Consider the following 21129-nt stretch of genomic DNA (forward strand, 5'->3'; position numbering starts at 1 on the left):
TAGACAAGGGAGGCCTCAGGGAGACAGAGTTTGTTTAATCAGATCAACTTTATTCCAGAGTATAAGGAATATATAAGATTGGGGAGTTTCTTCAGAATTAAGTATTAAACACACTATATTAAAGACTGTTTTTCTTTTGGAAATAGTTGAAATTCAGTTAAAACAAAATTTTAAAAAATAAACTCCATTGGTTCATATAACTTAATATTGATAAACCTAGAGGATTTAAGTGCCCTGGCTTTTATTGCAATTGAGGCTGAACCATTACAAAAAGGTCAGTACATTCAGATTCATGTACTTCTGTATATCTACTTAATTATTTTCTCCATACTTGTTCTGTTGGGATAATGAGGTAGACTAGCTATACCTTTAGTTCAAATCCATGAGGTTATAAAGCAAGTAGCAATCAAAAGTAAAAGAACATATAACAAACAGCACATAGGCAACATCATAAGGCACTTGTAACACCTGATAAAATTGATCAGATAATCCCAGATGAGAGGACCATCAATAGTAATGCAGGACCTTCAGAATAGGTGTTTACTGCATCTATCAGAAATGATTGAGAGTTTTCTGGGCACCATATCCTTATGTCCTCCCAGTGGATTGGTTCCATAGTCTTGTCCCCACTACATGAGATCAACCAGAGCTACCACTGTGAAAAATGGTTTTCCTCATAACTGTTCTCAAGTGCATAATATTTGTTAACATCTTCAAATGTGGGCTACCAGCCTGTCTGAGTCTTAGTGAACACCATCATCATAGTTAGGGATAAGAGATCCACATTGGTCTCAGATTCAGTTCTTCATTAGTACAAAAAGCATTTGACAGTTTTCTAATATAATTTGTATTAATTATTATCTAACATAGTTCAATTGGAGGAGAAAGTTAGATGATAGGTAGAGAATGCTGTAAGTCTATCACCATCAAAGTATTGACACTCTTCCCTCATTTTAAATTTTATATTTTAAATTATTTATATTATGTGTCATGTGCATGTGTATGGCATGCACATGTCACATGTGATCAGGGGAAAACCCCTGGAAGTGGTTTCTCTCTTTCTACCATGTAGAATCCAGGAATCAAATTCTTGGTGTCAGACCTGATGACAGTAACCTTTACCTGATGCTTCTTCTTGCAGGCCTTCAGCTCTCAGTTGTAAATGTATACTGTCTTGACAAGTGTTTCTGATCAGCTGTGTGCTTACCTATAGTCAATTCATGTTGGTAGAAACCTGTGACTCAATTCTGTTACCCTTGATAATCCTACATAGTTCCTTCCTGAAGAAGAAAACTTTACTAATGGAGAAAATGAAAGCTAACTAGGACATTCATTTTTTCACATGGCATAACAAGATAGCCCAAGCTATGCCTCATGACTTCAAACATATATGAACATTGACATTTGGAAGTCTAAAATACTCACAGTATGAAATGCCACCAGAAGAATTTCCCCTTTCAATTCACCTCAAGTTGGAACTGAATGAGTAAAGTAGCTTAAAAATTAATTGAGCTGGGCGGTGGTAGCACATGCCTTTAATCTGAACACTCAGGAGGCAGAGCCAGGCAGACCTCTGTGAGTTCAAAGCCAGCCTGGTCTACAGAGTGAGATCTAGGACAGGAACCAAAACTACACAGAGAAACCCTGTCTTGAAAAAAAAAAATGAATTGTAGTTAGTCAATTGATATTCTTACTTTTGAACAAATACTTTCCTTTATTCATCCTTTATTGCTTATGATTCTGAAGTCTAATATCAGAAACAACTTTCTATATCTAAAAATGAATTTCTCACATCAAACAATTATCAATTTCTTCTTACAGAATTTGTCAGGCTGGAAGAAATGCTTCAGAGATTAAAGGCACTTACTTTTAGGCCTAATAATCTGAGTTACTTTCCAAGGACCCACATTTTTAAAGAGAAGAAGCAATTCTTTATAATTTATTCTTTGACCTCTACATGCATGCTTTGGTACACTGCCGTGTGGCCTTCCTGCCACTATACACAAGTATACACAACAGACACAAAAAACTGAGAACATAATAAAAGAGATGATGTGGGCCAGGAGACTAGAAACTTCTCCTCAGCTTTCTGAGACTCATCTAGAAGATACAAAGGTAAAATCACAAGCCACCTTTGTGTCTTGGTATTGAGGTGAATCCCTGTTTTGTGGAGGTGGTTTACCTAAGATATTAACCAAAAAATATCAAATATTAAATGGGATTCACATTTTTTTTGCAATTTTGATCTACATGAATAGAAAGTAAATCAATTACACAGGGAAATTTTGTGAATCATTCTCTAATTCGGACTCAGAATACTCGAGAAATAAACCCTGAGCATATCAAATTGAGGAATACTTTCACTGGGATTCAAATATCGCAGTTTTTGTTCTTGTGCAAAAACAACTGCACAACTTACTAGAGTTAATTTTGTGGAAATTAAACAATTTTACTTTTTTCTGCATAGGATACCACTATTAGGACAAAATAACACACACACACACACACACACACACACTCACACACACACGCACATCTGTGAAAAATGAGAATACACTGCCAGGCTACAGCATGTTAACAAAAGCAATTTCTCTTTTTGGAAGAAAGAAAAATGTCTGAAATTCACAATATTTATATTTTCCTAGTAAGTAACAAACAAGAATAAAATATATGTGTGTAGATGTAACCAACCATCTTATTAAATAAGAAACACAGAACCAATGTAAAAGAGAAAGTCAAGAGGTCACAGCTCAGAGCTAAAATCTCACCCTTCCTCCTGCGGTGGTCCTAGCTTCCCAAAAGAGAGCTATTTCCCTGTGTGTAAGTCGTTTCATAGTCATTCTGCCTTCTCATTGGTTGTAAACCCAAACACGTGACTGCCTCGTCACTGTCTGTATGTACAGCCCTCTGGGTCTTAAAGGCGTATGTCTCCAATGCTGGCTGTATCCCTGAACACACAGAGATCTATGGGATTAAAGGCGTGCACCACCACCGCCACACTCTGTCTATGGCTCTAATAGCTTTGACCCCCGGGTAACTTTATTTATTAACGTACAATCAAAATCACATTTCAGTACAATTAGAATACCACCACATATGTGTGTGATTTTTGAATCCAAATGGAAGTATTTCTCAATTTGATATGATCAGGGTTTATTTCTCAAGTATTCTGAGTTCCAAGTAAAGAATGATTCACAGAATTTCCCTGTGTAATTAATTTATTTTCTATTCATTTAGAACAAAATTGCAAATGCAGTTTCATATAGAGAACATTTTCATTTATTTTTCTGAAAATTAGGCTCCAAGTTTCTGTCCAATGAGGAAAGTTGACACCATGAGCATCTTACAGCACACTGCTTGTGCTTAGCTTTTGCCACAATGGAGACAATATTCCACAAATTCCCGCAAAGTACTTATTTTCTCGAAGAAAGTATCCTGTTTCTGCCTTTGAACCCAGATTATTAAAAAATAAATAGCTTCAACTCAATGAGATTTCATGAAAATAAGCATAATAGCCTATATAGTCATCATTATACAGATGAATTGTAATGAGAAATTGAAGGTACTAAGGAAACTAAAATCGAGGTTGGGGGGGCTGGGAAGCTTTCATTCAACTTCCAGAGTTTCTTCATTTTACTTTTAAAAAATTCAAGACATATATACTCTTAGTATATCCCATAAATTTGGTCATAGGCATAAAAAGATTTTTATTTATTTATTTATTTATTTATTTATTTATTTATTTATTTATTTATTTATTTATTTTTATTTTGGACTTTTTGAGACAGGGTTTCTCTGAGTACTTTTGGTGCCTGTCCTGGATCTTGCTCTGTAAACCAGGCTGGCATTGAACTCACAGAGCTGAGTCCTGGGATCAAAGGTGTGTGCCACCACCACCACCACCCAGCCTTAAAAAGAAGCATTTTACTTGAATTAATTCTTCGGGATAGTTTTTTTTCTTTTATGATTATTCCTCTTTTGCAGACACAATCTTATTCTTTAGTAACTCCAAATTGTCTTTTTGCTTCTGGCACTATCAGTGTCTACAAAATAAGTCCCATATTCTCATGCATATATTTTTAAGAATATTTCCAATGTAAGTAAACATGGAGATGATGTAAATGTAGAGATGCTTTGAGAAACACCCCTTCCCTTTTCAGGTTTTTTGATGCAGGATGTGCCTGGGAAGTTCTCTGGTTAAAACAAACAAACAAACAAACAAAAAAAGTATTGAGGGAAATCCTTCCTGAAAGAGTCCTGTGAGGAAGGGAGTGGGAAAAGAGAGGAGGAAGAAAAGAAAACAAACAAGTCAGCAAAGCTCAATAAATTTTCTTCTACATGCTGGCATCCAATTATACCAGCACTCTTTGCTGAAAATGCTTACTTTTCTCCATGGTATGATTTTGTCTTCTTTTTCAAAAATCAGGGATCTATAGGTGTGTGGATTTACATGTGATGCTTTGACTTGATTCCATTAACCTGCCTGTCTTTTTTTAAGCCAATACCATGAAGTTTTTATTACTATAGATCTGTAGTAGAGCATGAAATCAGGGATGTTGATACCTCCAGAAGCTCATTTATTGTACAGGATCATTTTAACTATCCTGGTTTTTTGTTTTTCCATATAAAGTTGAGTAATATTCTTTTAAGGTCTATAAGAAATTGTTTTGGGATATTAAGGGGATTCTGTTGAATCTGCCTATTGCTTTTAGAAAGTTAGCCATTTTACTATGTTAATTCTACAGATTCATGAGCATGGGAGATCTTTCCATCTTCTCATATCTTCTTTAATTTTTTCAAAGTCTTGATGTTCCTCTCATACAGGTCTTTCAATTGCTTGGTTAGAATTATATTACAATATTTTGAAATATTTTATATTATTTGTAGCTATTGCGAAGAGTGTTGTTTCCATGATTTCTTTTTCTGTCATTTATCACTATTTGTATATAAATCCTGATATACTGAATCTGATAAAAGAGAAAGTGGGAAATAGCTTTGAATGCACTGGCACAGGAGATACCTTTCTGAATAGAAGATACCAAGATTGACAACTAGTAAATGGGACTTCATGAAACTGAAAAGCAAAGAACTGTAAGGCAAAGAATATCATCAATAGGATGAAATGGCAACATTCAGAATGGGAAAAGATCTCCACCAACCCCACATCTGAGAGAGGACTGATCTCCAAAACATATACAGAATTCAAAAAACTAGGCATAAAACAAACAAACAAAAATCAAATAATCCAATTTAAAAATGGGGTGATGATCTAAACAAGAATTCTTAATAGAAGAATCTCTAATGGCCAAGAAACACTCAAAGAAATGCTCAACCTTTTTAGCCATTAGGGAAATGGAAATCAAAATGACTCTAAGATTCCATCTTACATGTGTCAGAATGGCTAAGATAAAAACACAAGTGAAAGCTAATGTTGGAGAGGATATGGAGCAAGGGCAACACTTCTCCATTGCTAGTGGGAATGCAAACTTGTACAGCCACTCTGGAAATCAATATTATGATTTCCCAGAAAATTGGAAATTAATCTACCTCAAGATCCAGCTATACAACTCTTGGGCATATACCCCAAAGATACTCAATAATGCCACAAAGACACTTGCTCAACTATGTTCAAAGCAGATTTATTTGCTATAGCCAGAAACTGGAACCCATCTAGATGTACTTCAACTGAAGAATGTAAAAAGAAAATGTGATACATTTACACAATGGAGTATTACTCAAATATAAAAAAAAATATCATCATAACATTTGAAGGCAAATGGAAGGAACTAGAGAAAAATCATCCTGAGTGAGGTAATCCAGATACAGAAGGATAAATATGGTGTGTGATATTATATAAGTGGATATTAGCCTGGGGCATGGTGGTGCACGCCTTTAATCCCAGCACTCGGGAGGCAGAGGGAGGTGGATCTCTGTGAGTTTGAGGCCAGTCTGGGCTACACAGTGAGTTTCAGGAAAGGCACCAAAGCTACACCTAGAAACACTGTCTCAAAAAAAATCCATAAAATGTGGATATTAGCTGTGGAGTAAATGGTAAGCACACTACAATCCACAGACCCAGAAACATTAGGTAACAAGGAGGACTCAAGGATGAATGCTTAGATTTCCCTGGTAAGGGTAAAGAGAGGAGATTTTGTGGTTATACTGATGATGGGTTGGGATGGGAACATGATGGACCAAGTTAGGGGGATGGAGTAGGAAAATACTGAAAGAGATTATTGGAAAGGAGAAGCGTTTGAGGGTTAGGTAAACACATGGTACAAGGGATACTCCCAAGAATCTACAAAAATGATCTCGTATAAGTCTCCTATCAATAGAGGATATGGAATCTGGTGTGGCCACCTCCTGTGACCAAGAAATTCTTTCAGTGGAGGGATTAGGACACCAACCCAAGTACATGTCCCTCAACCTACAGCCTATTCTGCCTGTGGAGAGTGCTGGAGTAAGAGCCGCACAGAGATTGCGGCAGTGCCCAACCAATGACTAGTCCAGCCTGAGACCAACCTATGTGGCAAGAGTGAGCCCACACCCAAAAATCCCTGCAGTGCCAGGACCCAGAGGTTGGAAGTCTTAGAGACACAAGACAAAACCAAACATGACTGGAGAAAAAAATATTTCATGTAATGATGCCTGGTGATATTCCACTCATAGATTAATATATAGCTCAATTGTCATCAGAGAAGTTTAATACAACTGATGAAAACAGTTGCACAGACCCACAGCCAAATATTAGGCTGAGTTTGAGGAATCCTATGGATGAAAGGCAGGCAGGATCGTAGGAGCCACAGAGCTCAAGGACATCACAAGGAAAACCACAGAATCAACTAACCTGAGCTCTTAGAGAGACTGAACTGACAACCAGGGACTGTATGGGACTGACCTAGACCCTCTGCATAAATGCTACAGTTGTATAGCTTCACCCTCTTGTGGGACTCCTAACAGTGTGAGTAGGTACTATCTCTGACTCTGCTGCTGGCTTCTGGGACACTATTCCTCTTACTGGGATGCCTTTTCCAGTCATTATACAAGAGGAAGTGCTTAATCTTACTGCAGTTTGATATGCCATGGTTTGTTGATATACATGGGAGGCCTGACCTTTTCAGAACAGAAAAAAAGATGAGAAGTAGATTGAGGGGAGTAGAGGGGATATTGGGAGGATGGGATGGGAGGAAAGGAAGGAAGAAAAACTGTGGTTGGGAAGTAAAATATATAAATAAAAAAAACTTTTTATCAGCAAAAGATTGACAGGAAGAGCAAGGAAAGAGGATCTGTTTTGTCATATTGTACCTTTGGCCATAAGCCTCTTTTCTTTCCATCAAAGAACTGATTGGAGGTTTCATTCTGTTTTACTGTTGCTATTTTCCAAACTCTTGGGCTGAGGGTAGGGTTATTAAGAAATAAGAAAGGCCTAAAAGTGTGAATTCTTAAATTTAAATTTGGTTAAGAGGTGTCTATGTGTAATATATATATATATATATATATATATATATATATATATATATGATTCAATTAAGAATAATTGAACATGACTTAATAGATACTGAGTGTTTGAATCCAAAAGAACTGAAGCTTGACTCAGCTGTCACCATATGAGTATTAGTTTGGGGGATTACAGGAAAGCAGAGATGAAGCTAGGTCTGTCTTGTTGCACTGCTTTCCATAAACTGCACCTGTCACCAGGTACAGCGACTATCCCTCCATACTATCTTTGTGTCCATGATGAATCCAGACGTGCTTTAAAAAGATCATAGAATTGACTTGGAGATTAGATTGTAATCCTGGATTTTAAAGTGCCTTTCAGTTGCTTAATGAGATTTATTTAAAAGCACTGTCTCACAGAATATATGACAAGCATATTAAGAGAAATCCTATCCTCAAGAAGTACATACGGACTTAAAAAAAAACAGTTGAATAAAGAAAGCTTTAGATGACTCATGGATGATTGCTCCAGGGTATTTCAGAAGCACTTATTAGTAATAGATACATGGGGTACATTGTCAAGCAATGGCTGGAATGAGGCAATGAATTATTCTGTGGTTTGACCCCCTTTGTCTGTTCTTAACGCCTTAATGAAAAATGAAGCTGTATATTGGTTTTGTGTCTGCAGGTCCCTCTGAGACAGCGCAGTAGTGTTTAAGCCAAGTAATCGGGCAGTCACTGTGTCCCTAATTAGTTTTCCTGGCAAAGGGGGCTGTTTATTTGTGGCAGGATAGCAACCTCCTTCTTGTCTCAGTATGGTGGCTAAAAAACTAACTTTGTTAAGAAACTATTGAAAGTTTGTTGATACAGTACCATTTAAATGCTAAAAATTGGACTGGATGAAAAATACATAATACACAATTATTTCCTAATTCAGTTCTATTTTTGTCTTATTGAATTAAAAAATAGTGTCTGAGGAAATGATTTAGTTAGGAAAGTGTTTTCTGTTCAAGAATGAAGATGTGAAATTCCAATACCAAGTACCCATGGATTGGGAGAGTCTGGTTCAATGAGCAATTTTAACTCAAGGGAATGAGACAGAAAGAGATAGAGGAAGATATGAAGAAGTTTCTTTTATCACCTCTGTAGTCAAAGACAAGAGCATAAATTTACCCAAAGAATCATGTGCTTGCAACACACACATCCACATCCATACACAAACAAATAAACAAATAAATAAATAATACCTATATTTTAATTTACCATGTTTGCTTTATCTCTTCATGTACTAATTAAATTTTTTCCAAGCAACTTTATTTATTAACATACAATTAAAATCACATTTCAGTACAAATAAAATACCACCATATTTCCCCTTTTCTATTTTAATAAAAAGAAAAAAAGCAAAACGTTATAACTAACAATAGAAAAACTATATACAAAAGTACAATAACTATATACAATATATACAAGTAATAAATACCTAAACAATGTCTAGTCCATTTGTATTTGACAAATTTAGAGAAAATAATTTCATTATCTATCCTATTTTGGTAAATCCAAAACGTATCTAATTCACTCTCTATACTAATTAATCAGTTATAACTAACTAACCTTCAACTATAATTAACTAATCTTCAACTCCCTCAGAGACCCAAGAAGGAAATAATATTAGCTAACAAAAATAAAAACAGGAAGTGCATGCAAGCAACTTCCAAAAAATTTGTGAGTTGACACAAACAGCCAGCTGCCTGGGCAGTCACCTGAGGTTTCTCCGCAGTGTTGGGGCATCATCTTCAGCTTATAGGCTTAGCATATCTGACAGACTCATTTGTGAAGTAGGATATACACAAGGTCAACAGTTCAACCTCACATTGGGTGAGACCAGAAATACCTGAATTCCACTAGTGTCCTGTCATGATTCAGGATTTTAAATTCTGGAAATTGTTGATGTTTTTTTTAATTCAGCTGTCCATTCTTATTGGCTGTGTATATATGGCTTCATCTCAGCATCCCGTTCTTCTCCACATCCCTCTATTAAATGCCAGTCCACTATTGAGAGGCATGAGCTTAGTTACTCTTCAAGAATAACTGTTTCAGCTGCTGTTCCCTTGCACATCAGAAGCCATTGGCCCACTACCTGTTCAGCTGCCTTCGAAGAAAAGGGCACTGTACGTTTGTTTTCCGGATTGCGAAGGCCACTTCAGGGGTGGTGCCATATCGTCCTGGCCTCAGAAGATGCTCTTTGATAAAGCCATAACCACACTTGTTTTGGCAAGAATCAGTAGTCCTTTGTTTCATGTCCTGTCTTTCCTGTTTGTCAGCAGTTGATTCGAGGATACTTTGTTGTCCAGTGGCTAACTTTGCCACAATGAAAGTTAACTCCATATGCAGTTTCTTCAATGCCCATATTTTCTCTGAAGTAGATTGGTACTGCCAGGAGCCGACATGTCTCAAAAAAGAAAAACTTTCTAAGTTATTAAAACATTTTAAATGCCATATCCTGTAGATCTCTGAAGGGTTTGAAGATGACCTGTCTAAAATATATCTGCTCAATTTTTAAAACATATGTAATATGATTACAAGTTCTTCATTTTGTGGGGCATGTGGGAAACTCTGAGTGAATGAATTCCTAAGTGAGTGCATTCTGTTGACAGGGCATGGCCATTTCAGTACCCTAGCCTCAGACCCATCATGAATGGATGTTGAGATTCTATGTAGAATATACTTACCACAACTTTCTTCCCTCACTCAAGATATTTACAACCTGAAGAGCATCACCTGTATCAGCGATTCTCAGCCTAGTGTTGTAGCCCAAGGTTTCCCAGTGGCTGTACCCAGCAGGACTGCATAAGAGGTTGATTGGACCAAAGGTCTGGGTACCAGGTGTTTGTAAGGTTCTACACTTGACTGTACTAGCAAGGGGAGGTCTTTTGATCCACTCCTTGGCATTGTTATAAACAGACCTACGGAATAAAGTTCTGAGCTGGTGAATAAGGATCCAGGCCTGGTAGAGTCTACCCTGTGTTTTTCTCTGTTTCTCTATCCCTCATTCCTCAAGAGTCCCTGGGGTAAATAATGGTGGGAGCTGGTCTGTCACAGCCTGGGGGTTGGAACCCATTTGGAGGTAGCATATCAGATAGCCTGAATATCAGATAATTACATTATGATCTACAACAGTAGACAAATAACAGTTATGAAGTAGCAATGAAGTAATTTAATGGTTGGTCATCACCACAACATGAGGAAGTATATTAAAGGGTCACAGAATTAGGAAGGTTGGGAACCACTGCCCTACAGAGTCTACACCTACCAAGATTAACTAAACCAGTCTCCTTAATCCAGCTCTATACTGTAAACCCTGCTTCCTTGTTTATCTGTATGTAATAACCTTGCCTTCATGTTCAGCTTTATACAGTAACCCTGCCTCTCTGTAAAACCCTATATAATAAACATGCTGAGCTTCTGGGATGCTTCAGTTTCTCCATTAGAGAGCCCAGTCCATCTTGTCCCAGGTTTTTGTCTGGGTTGGTAGGTCTTTTTCATCCCCTTACTTCCCCAGTCAGATCCAACTCCCTGAAAGCATATAGGACATGGCACTGTTTAATGATTTTTAAATTAGTTATTATTTCTCACAAATGTAGAAAACCTGTTAGATATGTAAAGTTGAACTTTCTTGCTTGTAACTTGGCATTTTTTTGTAAATACTTTGCCAAAAAAAGTATATTATAGAATTTTACATTTTATTTGTTGCTTAAAATATAATATTAAATTTGGAGAACAATAATGTTCATTTTAAAATACCTTATATGGGGCTGCTGAGATGGTAGAGCATGAGAATTGTTTGTTCTATATGCTTGATGAACTGAGTTGAATCTTAGGACTTCATGGGAGAAGGAGAAAACTGACTCTTCACAATTGGTCTCTGATTATATGCATGCAGTATGACAGTCGTGCATCTGCACACACACACACAAATACACCATGGACACGAGGATAACAAATAAATGTAAGGGCTGAGTAAATGATAGATGTTGAAATGAATTTTCAGTGTTCCTGAATGTCAGATTTTGATAGTTATATCAATGATTTGTAATATCTGACATCATTTCCCTTTAAAATGAATTTAGCAGTGATCATCAGCAAGTAGATACTTTGAAATTGTTTTTACTATTTCAATTATATATCTTTATATTTATGTGCACACATGGAGACATCACAAAATAGGTCTATAATTTAATAAATTGCCTTAAGCAAATGCCCTATTAAACTAGCAGAAAAACAGAATTTGGCAGCTTCCTCTGATGCCCTGGTAGCTACTCCCCAGGAAGCTCAAACCCTCCCTTTCCCTCTCTAAAAGTGAGAACTCACTGGTGTATCCATCAATTTGTCAATTGGCTTTATCATCATAGTGTGAGTCCTTCATTGCTACTTGTTTAGTTGAGCTACTTTATATTTGAGATGGTTAATTTCTTCTAAGGTAAATAAAGATTCATTTCATTCTGGTTTCTTTTTTATTAAATTTACCTAATTTATCTTTCAGGGTTGTGTTATGATCCAGTGATAGCATTACTTGGCATGTGCAAATCCTTGGGTTCAATTGTCACGGACTCCAATGCAACTCCATAATTCACATAATTGATTCAAAGTTTGAGATTTCCTTAAAGTCTTTTTTCTTAAGAATAAAAAAAAAAAGAATTTTGTTTTTATTTTTATTTAGGTTCCAAGAAAACTGACACTAGCTTTATGAATTTTAAGTTTCAATGGAGCATAGTCATGTAATTCCTATAACTTTGTGGAAATAACACATCAATTATTTTACATTTTGTTCATAAATATTGTTTAAAATATTAATCATTGAGGCTTGTGTTAGCAGTAATAGTAACTGTTTTGCTTTGCAAACATTTACAAATAAAAATGAAAGATTTTAAAAATGATGTGCTTGTAAGTATCTTCACTGTGGTGGTTTGAATGAGAATGGCCCCCATGTGCTCATATATTTGCATACTGAGACCCCAGTTGGTAAGCTATCTAGGAAAGATTAGGGGGCATAGCTTTGCTGGAGGTGATATGGTCTTATTGGAGAAGGTATGCCCCTGGGAATGGCCTTGGAGTTTTCAAAAACACATGCCATGCTCAATGTCTATCTCTTTGCCTGCTTGCCTGAAGAGGACGATGTTAATCTCTCAGCTACTGGTATATCACCATGCAAGCCACCATGATCCTCACCATAATGACAATTGATTAACCTTTGAAACTATAATAAAGCCCCAATTAGATACTGTCTTTATAGGAGGTATCTTGGTTATAATGTTTCTCTTCACAGCAATAATATACCAAATAAGACAGTCACAATCCCACATAATATACCTAAATATTTTGATGCATTTCTCTACTCTTCTTCTTATATTGCCTCATAATTTTTCATTCAATATTAATTAATCTTTAAAAAAATAATCACAGGACATGGGATATGACTCAACTAAAAGAGTGCTTCCCAAACACACATGAAGCTGTGGGTTTGATGTCCAGAACCACAAAAATCATCAAGTTGTGGAACAGTGCTATCATCTCCAAATTTGGTAGCTGAAGCCAAAAGGATTAGAAATGTATTGTCTTCTTTAGCTACATAGTGAGTTTGAGGTCAGACTAGGCTACATAAAACCTGTTTCAAAACACATAAAAGTTTCTCAATGAATACAGTACTCTAAGGAACATAACCGTGATCCATAGTGAATATTTCATCCCAGTCACATGGTCAATTCTTGAACATATAACCTTTTTATCTTAAAGTTATTAGCACATTTCTTATTGTTTACATTGGAAGAACTAATAGGCTTGAATAATTTGTGACATATTTTTTTCAAGTGAAACTAATGATTCCAAAGGAATCAATTATATCTCTTAATGGGTTTATAATTTTTGTCATTTAAAGCCCCATCAAGAGTGTACAAAGACTCAGGAACCTCCTGAGTTCTAGACCAGCCTTGGCTCCACAGTCATACCCTGTCTATAAGAGAAAGAAGACTAAGTAAAACGTTTCCTTAAGTGTCTTTCAGCCATTTGAGATTCTTTTGTTAAGAATTCTCTGTTTAGATCTGTAGCCCACTTTTAAATTGGATTGTTTGATATTTTGATGTTTAGTTTCTTGAGTTCTTTATATATTTTGGAGACTAGCCCCTGAGCTCTGGGAGTCCAGTCAAAGAGAGGGAAGAGGGATTATATGAGCAAGGTTGGGGGTCAAGATCAGGACGGGGAAATCTACAGAGACAACTGAACCAAGCTCAAAGGAACTCAGGAATTATAGACTGACAGCTGTGTAGCTTGCATGGGATTGGATTAGGCCTTCTGCATAGAGGAGACAGTTGTGTGGCTTAATCTGTTTGAGGGGTCCCTGGCAGTGGGATCAGGATCTACACCTGGTGCGTGAGCTGGCTTTTTGGGCCATTACCTATGGTGGGATGCCTTGTTCAGCCTTGTTGCAGGTAGGGAGGGGCTTGAACCCGCCTCAGCTGAACATACCAGGCTTTGCTGACTCCCCATGGGAGGCCGTACCCTTTGGTAGGAGGGAATAGTGGTGAGTCAAGGGCAGGGAAGCCTGGGGAGGGAAAAAGGGAGAGAGGGGAATCTGTGGTTGGTATGTAAAATGAAGAAAAAATTTCCTTAAAAAAAATAAAAAGAATCTCTTTTCTTAAAAAAAAAAAAAAAAAAAAAGACTAAGTCAAACAAAGGGAGTACACATGGCAGTCAGATTAACCAGACTTTGAATAATGTTATGTGAAATATCTGTCATAGGATATGATTTCATATAAATACTTATCTTTCTATTTAGTTATTAATTACTCTCTAATACTTGTAGGTTTATTATGCACTAAATTTGGCCTAAGCTCCTGTCTATATTTTTCTCAGTTATAGATGAGAACCAGCATCTTTTATTTCTTATTATCTCCAACAACTTTTAAACTTAAGTATATCTTGAGGATTTTCTTCCCCACCTCCACGTTCATCCAGATCCTCTCCTTTTCCCTACACACCAAACGTTAAGTTCTTTCTCAAAATAAAAAGTGAAAAACCAAAAAGACACAAAATATCAAAAACCCATGCAACAGTAGAACACCAGAAACCTAGAAAACAAATGACATCATCACTTAAAGCTCAAAAACCATCCACCAAATTCTAACCCAATAAAAGCATGAGAGTGCACAGTGTGTAACCCCTACACAAAAAAATGAGAAAAGCAAAAACTAAAACACAAACAAAGAAACTGTGGTGTCCATTATTTACTGGTCACCTACCTTGAACTCTGTGCTAGAGTGGTTGATATACCTAGTGTCTTTCTATTGGAGCAAATTGATTTTCCCTCTCCCAGAAGGTATAACTGACAGTTGCATTCATAGCCTTTACCCTAGTGACTGGGTATCCATTCATTCATATATTTTAAAAATAGAACAAGATAAAATGTAATAACATATAACAAGAAACAATCACATCAATGTTGGGCAGGACAAAACAACAGAAAGGAAAGAGCCCAAGGCATGTTACAGTCAGAGACCCATTTTTTTTCATATGCTCAGAAATCCCATAAAAATACTAAACTGTAAGCCATAAACTGGAAACCTGTGCAGGTCCTGTGCATGCTACTATAGTCTCGGAGTTCATATGAGTGTACCTGAAGTTATCTCCAGTCCCGCCCAGACCTGCAGTCACTCAGATCCAAATAAACACACACAGGCTAATATTATTTAAAACTTCTTGACCATTAGCTCCGACCTACCACTAACTAGCTCTTATACTTAAACTCAGCCCATTTTTGTTAATCTAGATGTTGCCATGTATTCTGAGGCTTTAACTTTGTGCCTGTTATATGCTGCTCCCTGGATGGCAGGCTGGTGTCTCCTGACTCAGCCTTCCTCTTCCCACAATTCTCTTCTCTGTTTGTCCCACCTATACTTTTTGCCTGGCTATGGCCAACCAGCACTTTATTTATTAACCAATAAGAGCAACACATTCAGAGAATACAGAACATCCCACACCACTTCCCCTTTTCTTTTATTTTCAAAAAGGAAGGTTTTAACTTTCACATTGTAAAATTACATATAACAAAACAATTATCAAGCAAAAATTATAGTTATAATATCTAGTCTATTCACATTTGGCAAAATTAAAGAAGATATCATTTCTATCCTATATTTGTGAGTCTAAGGTTTCATATCTAACTTATCTTTGATCATAACTAGGGAAAACTGTAACTATGTATGCTTCAACTACATCAAAGACCCCAGAAGGATATAATATTACCTGAGAAATGGGAGAAGGATGCAAGCAACTTTCAGGAGTCTTTTGAAAGTAGACAGAGATAGCTGTCAGTCTCGACAGTTATCCAAACTCCCTTTGTAAAGTTGGGGCATCTGTCTTCAGCCCACAAGCCTAGAGACTCAGTCACTTTTCTCTGTGTCCTGTAGAATGTCTGGCAGTTTCCTCTGAGAAGCAGGAACCTGAAGAACCATTTTGCCAAGTTAAATTCAGTGGTTACCTTCCTATGGGTCCTACATGTCCAGTCGATCAAGCAGTCCAGGCAAGAACAGTTTTATAACCAAATGGCTATTTTTGCTAAGAAGAAGATAAACTCCATATAGAGTGTTTTTGTTACCCATCCTCCTCTCTGAGGTAAGTCAGTGATGCCAAGAGCAGACATGTCTCACTGTCCAGAAAGACTAAATTTTTAAAATATTTTAAATGCCATATTCTGTAGGTCTTTGAAGTATTTGAAGATTACCTATCTATCTGAAATATGTCTATGTATACCTAGAGAACTCAGCTAACATGGCTACAAGTTTGACTATCATAGAAGACTAATTATTAATATGTATTTCTTAATTATCAATTACAACTTAAATGAGTTATATAAACATAATACCTCAAACAAGAGTAGAAATATATATTAAACAAAATTAATTTTAAACTTGTATCAAAAAACTAAAATCCATAGCAATGTAAAACATTTCTAAACAAGTTTTTACTCTTTAATAGTAGGTTCATTAATCTGCCCTTTCATCATATCATATCTATATCTGAATGTATTGCTCTGATTGGTTAATAAGCAAAGTGCTAATTGGCCAGTAACCAGGTAGGAAGTATAGGCAGGACAAAGAGAGAGAAGGCTGAGAAGTGGAAGGCTGAGTCAGGGAGACAGTGTCAGCCACCATCATGAGAACATGTAAGATACCTGTAATCCATGAGCCATGTGTCAAGGTACAGATTTATAGAAATGGGTTAATTTAAGATATAAAAACTAGATAGCAAGAAGCCTGAGCCATTAGGCCAAACAGTTTAAATAATATAAGTGTCTGTATGTTTATTTGAGTCTGAGTGGATGCCGGCCTGGGCAGGACTGAAGATAGCTCCAGCTCCGTATGAGATATGCTTCTGTTGCTTTAGAGATCCTTGTTTCATGGTGTCCACCAGATCCTAAGGCTCTTACATTCTTTCTGCCTTGCATTCTGTGGGATTATCTGAGTTCTAGTGAGAGGGATTTGATGGAGATATCCCATTGAGGACTGAGTGTTGCAAGTTCTCTCATTCTGTGAGGGATCTGACTATAGGCCTCTGTATTTGTCCACATCTGCTGCAGGAAGAAGCTTCTCTGATCATGGTTGAACATAATACTCATTTGTGAGTCCAGCAGAATATCATTAGGAGCCATTTTATCACATTTTTTTCTTTTTCATTGTTGTCGTTGGTGCTGCTGTTGTTCTTCTTCGCCCCCTCCTCCTCTCTTTCTCATACTCCTCCCTCTCCTCCTTTTCTTTCTTCTTCTTCCTTCTTTTTTTTTAACCATTACTCTTTGATTTAGCCCTGGGTACCTGGGATATCTAGTTTGAGGATCTTGGTCACCCTAACCATGTCTTGTATGGGTTACATCTTGTGGACTGGGTCTTAAGTCGGACCATTTATTGGTTGGTTACTCCCACCAGCTTTGTGCCACTATTGCTCTAGTATGTCTTGCAAGTAGTACACCAGTACACATGAAGTGTTTGTGGCTGGATCGATGTTTACATTTTTCTTTGGGGAGTATGTAATGCACATTCCTGTATCAAAGAAGCTGGAACATAGGGATGAATGATCTATGTAGGCACCAGCTAGACATCTCCATATTCAATGGGCTGTGTAGGTGATGTCTTCAGCATTGTCAGTTGGTGAACAATCTATAGTCTTGGCAATAGTTGGATTGGTTGGGGATTCCTGTGGGTCCCTTTTGCCCCAAAACTGAATTAGATGTATCCCAAATCTGGTACTGGAAATTGTGTTTGGCAGAAGGTATAGCCAGTTAAGTCTCTGATCTCCCCATTATTTGGCAATTTCATTTAGAGCATCTTGATGTAGGTATATATTGTAGTAGGTTTCTACTATATTAAGTTTCCATATAACGCTTTGATGCCCACCAAATTCAGTTGTCTCTCCTCATATTCCCATGTACTACGTCCTTTCCTCTTCACATCCCCACATGAACCTCTCATTCTAGACACCCCACCATTCATCCATAAATATCTATTTTACTTCCTTTTCCTAATCAGATCTAACTGTTCTATTCCCTCTAGTCTTTCCCTCTATATCGTTTGATGCTATGGATTGTAGCTTGTTCAACTGCTATTTCGTAATGAATTTTTTATTTATTTATAGTCATTTTTCACCTGTGCAAAACATTTTTGAGAATTGTTGCATTTACCTATGCTGATATTTTAATTTTTATATTTTGGCAAAACTCAAATGCTATGATGTTAAGGTATCAATTATTTTACAGGTATATTGATTTGTACCTGCAATAAGAAAGTTTTTGTTATAAGTTGCATCCTGAAATTAAACCTCATAGTTATCATAACTTCAAAATTGACATTTTAATGTTGTCAACTGATTCATTGGTTATTTTCTTTTTGCACACTAAATATATCAGTCCTTTTATTTTTTGTTTATGTTTTTACTAATATCTTAATTTTATGAACTAAAGTGAAGTCAGTGTAATTATGCATGACAACTCGTAAGTTGTGTTTGAACTCCAAATCACATTTCTACAATTTTCTTTGTGTTGCTGATTATTAGAATCTGAAAGCCACATCTGTGTGTTGTCTGCCTGTTCAACACTGACATTTGCCAAGGAGAACAATAGGGGAAAATTGCAAGAACTCAAGAAAGACCAGTTTTGGTTCTTTCTATTTCTTCTTCTTAGTTCGAGTTTCTTTCACAATTTACAACAATGTGCTTTGTCTTGTTTTTCCATTTTAAAAATAGAAGTTTATAAAATAAAATTTCTGAATTTTTGAAAAGTTTTGCTTGCTTTTATATTATTATATCAATGTTACAGTTTATTTATGCAGTTCTATAATGCTAAACTTTTTGATATCTTTGATCATATTTTTCAATTTTTGTTATAGAAACATAATTTCAATATGAAAACTTCTACCATATGATACTCTGATAACTCTAAATCAATACTTATTGTGTGTCATATCACTGCAACATATAAAAACATGAAATGCAATTGATATTTTCCTTAGTCATTCCAGAGGAACAGGAAAAGCTGAGTAATTTGGTGTTGTGCTTAATCTCAAACATTAAGTAGGTGCTTTCTTTTCAGGCCACAGCAAGCCACACTATTCCAATAACATCACAGAAGTCTGATTTTTTGTTTTCCATTTTCTTGTATCCTTACTAAATGGTTTTGATATCCAGCATCTATTTGCTGCATAGCCATCAAAGACTCAGACTGTTTGGTTGTTGTTTCTGTTGTTTCAGTACTGCTGAGAACCCAGGACACCACTGAGGTATGACATTCCCAGATTTTTAAAAATTAATTTAGAGATGGTCTGTGCTCATTTGAGATCATTCATTTTATATTTTGAGGTCATAATATAATTACATTATCTCCCTTTCCTTTTCTACCTGCCCAATTTTCCTATATACACTACCTTACTCTCTTTCAAATTCATAGACATTTTATTATATATATATATATATATATATATATATATATATATATATATATATATATATAATGTATATTTATATTCCTAAAGAATCTGCTCAGTTGGTATAATATTTCCTGTATGTATGTTTTCAGGGTAGACCACTTGGTACTGGATAATTAGCTATTGTAATCCTTGCTGAGAATGACTACATATTCTTTTCTTGGGATTTCTTAGTTGCATGTAGTTCTTAGCACAGAATTGAAGCCTCTTCAGCTCTCTGTCATTCCCATTAACATGCCTCTTCTTGTTCTTTTTTAGTTCCTGTTTATGCAGTCATGTTGGTGAGAATTATTGAGATAGCTTCTAATACTCCTAGTAGACACAATCAAAATCTTTTTTGTTTTCTGAAATTAAAACATAATTATATAATTTCCCCAATTCCCTATTTTCCCCTCCCCCAAGTTACCCATTTTCATCACTCTCAAAATCATAGGCTTAATTTCATTAATTGTCATTACAAATATATTATATATATATATAACATATATATTGTTAAAATATAAATTTTTATCCATAAAATATACATTCAAAGTAAAATTCATATATTAAATATAGAAATACAAAAATTCACTTGCATTTATATGATATTATCATTGACCACTTTGTATTGAATAATCAATTTGTGAGTCCTGTGGAAGACTACTTCTCTCAGCATTCCTTACTTGCCTGTAGTTCTTTGTCTAGGTCTGAGGCCCCCATGTTGCCACTGTGGAAGTTATACCAGCTACTGGTGTCATAATTGTCCACAGGTGAGTCTTCTTGGATATAGCTCCTCTGACATTTCTAGGAAAGGAAATTTTAGAGCAATTATCCATTTCCCCTGGATCTTACAAACTTTAAGTCCCATTTTTTACTATCATCTCTGAGTTTTGGATGCCAGAGTAGTGTTGTAGATGTATCAGTTCAGAATGGACATCACATGGTCATTTGTTCTCTTCATTTTGATTGTTGTGGGTTATCTGTCTGTTGTAAGAAGGCATTTTTTTTAATGACAAGTGAGACCTGTGCGTGCCTGTGGTAATGCAAATACATATTAAGAAAGTAGTTTGGAGTTAAGCCAGTTTAATAAATTGGAGGTTGTAGTTACTCCTCCAAGATCTATGAGTTCATGAGCCCTAGGTCCAACACTAGCCATATTCCTAGGTTTCCAACACTAGCCATATTCTCCCTTGTTGACCTTAACTAAAGCCCAGTTAAAGAGCTATTGATTACCACAAATATATGCATGCCGCTATTTCACCCCTAAGGATATGGTACAATTTCTTAAGGATATGGTATAATGCTGGCCATTATTTCAGTTCTTAAGTCTCAAAAGCTAAGATTGTTTTTCTCCTTTGAAAGAATGCATGGCACCTTCTGTTACCATGAAAGTTCATCTTTAGGGAGAAGATTTTCAGGTCCTCTGTGATCTTACTGGCTCCATTTCCAAAGTACATGGTATTTTCAGCAGTAGGGACTTACCTTCATCCTCTGGGAGACAAACAAAGGAAACAGCAATTGCCTATAAAGTATCAGGAGTCTCTTTGACATCCCTCAACAAAAACTCAAAAGGAGACTTCCTATGCCTAATGCTGAGGATTTTGTTAAAAAGTACACGCCTCTAATCCCAGCACTTGGGAGGCAGAGACAGGTGGATCTTTGGGAGTTCAATGCCAGCCTGGTCTACAAG

At 36.3% G+C, this 21129-nt stretch overlaps 1 pseudogene across 1 annotated transcript in view; it reads right to left on the minus strand.

Annotated features, from left to right (window-relative positions):
* LOC102926903 (histone deacetylase 1 pseudogene) overlaps positions 1–20927 on the minus strand; it is a 58657-nt pseudogene extending 37730 nt beyond the window's left edge. The window contains exons 1-2 of the transcript XR_013046808.1: positions 20922–20927; positions 20123–20243 (exon numbers count right to left, since the gene is read on the minus strand). The product of XR_013046808.1 is annotated as a histone deacetylase 1 pseudogene (transcript). The remainder of the gene's footprint in view (positions 1–20122; positions 20244–20921) is intronic.
* Between the last annotated feature and the right edge of the window lie 202 nt (positions 20928–21129).

The sequence above is a fragment of the Peromyscus maniculatus genome, chromosome 21, assembly GCF_049852395.1.
Source record: "Peromyscus maniculatus bairdii isolate BWxNUB_F1_BW_parent chromosome 21, HU_Pman_BW_mat_3.1, whole genome shotgun sequence".
In the NCBI taxonomy this organism is placed as follows: Eukaryota; Metazoa; Chordata; class Mammalia; order Rodentia; family Cricetidae; genus Peromyscus; species Peromyscus maniculatus.